Here is a 2,500-nt window from a genome sequence, read left to right as displayed (position 1 = left end):
ACTTCCAGAGGCATTTGCAGCAGAAAGGCACGTGCACTCAAAAATTTTAATATTTTTCACGCATAGACCCCGTCAAACGCTAGAAGTTGGCGGGGATGTCTCTCTTGTGGCTCACGGGGCTGTTAGGGTCGCACAGAAATGCCTCGGAATGGGAAAACGGGTCATTTTTGTGTGGCCACATTGCATAGGAACGGCATGAAACTTCCAGAGGCATTTGCAGCAGGAATGCATGTGCACTCAAAAACGTCTATATTTTTCACGGATAGACCCCGTGAAACGCTATAAATTGGCGGGGATGTCTCTCTTGTGGCTCACGGGCGCTGTTAGTTAGGGTCGCACAGAAATCCCTCGGAATGGGAAAAGGGGTCATTTTCGTGTTGCCACATTGCGTACGAACGGCATGAAACTTCCAGAGGCATCTGCAGCAGAAATGCATGTGCACTCAAAAACGTCTATATTTTTCACGGATAGACCCCGTGAAACGCTAGAAATTGGCGGGGATGTGTCTCTTGTGGCTCACGGGGCTGTTAGGGTCGCACAGAAATCCCTCGGAATGGGAAAACGGGTCATTTTCGTGTTGCCACAATTGGCATACGAACGGCATGAAACTTCCAGAGGCATTTGCAGCAGAAATGCATGTGCACTCAAAAACGTGAATATTTTTTCACGGATAGACCCCGTCAAACGCTCGAATTTGGCGGGGATGTTTCTCTTGTGGGTCACGGGGCTGTTCGGCTCGCACAGAACTCCCTTGGTCCACCTGATTCGTGCATACAGGCAGCAACTAAAACTCTGTAAACCTGCTGTGAGGACATCTAAACAGTGGACCAGTGAGGCTGTGGAAGATTTGCGGGCGTGCTTAGACTGTACTGACTGGGATATGTTCACGACTGCTACCAATAGTCTGGATGAACTCACAGAGGCTGTGTACATCAGCTTCTGTGAGGACTGCTGTATCCCAACACGTACCAGGGTGAACTTTAACAACAACAAGCCCTGGTTCTCAGCAAAGCTCAAAAGGTTGAGGTTGGAGAAGGAGGAAGCGTTTAGGAGTGGGGATAGAGACAGATTCAAGGAGTCGAAGAACAGGTTTAGCAAAGCGGTGAGAGAGGCTAAACGACTGTACTCAGAGACACTAAAACACCAGTTCTCTACTAACGACGATGCTTCTGTCTGCCAAAGGGCTCAGGCACATCACCAACTACAAACCCAGAGCGCCCCACACCACTAACGACTCCCGCCTAGCCAACGACCTGAACGAGTTCTACCGTAGATTTGAAAGACAATTGGACTGTCCTGAACCACCCCTTCCCACCCAAGAGGCCCCATCCCCCACCCATACTACAGAAACGACTCTCTCCTTTCAGGAGGGAGAAGTTAATGGGCTTTTCAAGAGGCAGAATCCACGCAAAGCAGCCGGGCCGGACTCTGTCTCTCCAGCCACCCTCAGGCACTGCGCTGACCAGCTGTCTCCGGTGTTCACCAACATCTTTAACACCTCCCTGGAGACATGCCATGTACCAGCCTGTCTCAAGTCCTCCACCATCATCGCTGTGCCCAAAAAGCTAAGGCCAACAGGACTAAATGATTACAGACCGGTCGCCCTTACATCTGTGGTAATGAAGTCTTTTGAGCGCCTGCTCCTGGCACACCTCAAAGCCATCACAGACCCTCTCCTGGACCCCCTTCAGTTTGCCTACAGAGCCAACAGGTCTGTGGACGACGCAGTTAACATGGCCCTCCACTTCACCCTACAGCATGTGGACGCCCCAGCATCCTACGCCAGGATCCTGTTTGTGGACTTCAGCTCTGCCTTCAACACCATCATCCCTGCCCTGCTTCAGGACAAGCTCTTCCAGCTGAACGTGCCCTACTCCACCTGCAGGTGGATCACAGACTTCCTCTCTGACAGGAAGCAGTGCGTTAAGCCGGGAACAGAAGTCTCTGACTCCAGGTCCATCAGCACGGGAACTCCTCAGGGCTGCGTCCTTTGCCCACTGCTCTTCTCCCTGTATACCAACAGCTGCGCCTCCAATCATCTGTCCGTCAAACTCTTGAAGTTTGTCGGACGACACCACCCTCATTGGGCTGATCTCTGGTGGGGATGAGTCTGACTATAGGTGGGAAGCTGACAACCTGGTGACCTGGTGTAGCCAGAACAACTTAGAGCTAAATGCTCTAAGGACAGTTGAGATGGTTGTGGACTTCAGGAAGAATACAGCCCCACTCACCGCCATCACCCTGTTAGACTCCGCAGTCAAAATTGTGGAGTCCTTCCGCTTCCTGGGCACTATTCTCTGCCGGGACCTCAAGTGGGAACTGAACATCAGCTCCCTCGCCAAGAGAGCTCAACAGAGGATGTACTTTCGACGGCAGCTGAAGAAATGCAACCTGCCAAAGACAATGATGGTGCAATTCTATACAGCGATCATTGAATCCATCCTCACCTCCTCCATAACCGTCTGGTACGCTGCTGCCACTGCCAAGGACAAGAGCAGAC

This window comes from Petromyzon marinus, unplaced genomic scaffold, assembly GCF_048934315.1.
Source record: "Petromyzon marinus isolate PM22_M1 ecotype Great Lakes invasive population unplaced genomic scaffold, UKy_Petmar_22M1.pri1.0 PM_G_Scaffold_21, whole genome shotgun sequence".
Taxonomy (NCBI): domain Eukaryota; kingdom Metazoa; phylum Chordata; class Hyperoartia; order Petromyzontiformes; family Petromyzontidae; genus Petromyzon; species Petromyzon marinus.
This window is presented reverse-complemented; position numbering follows the sequence as displayed.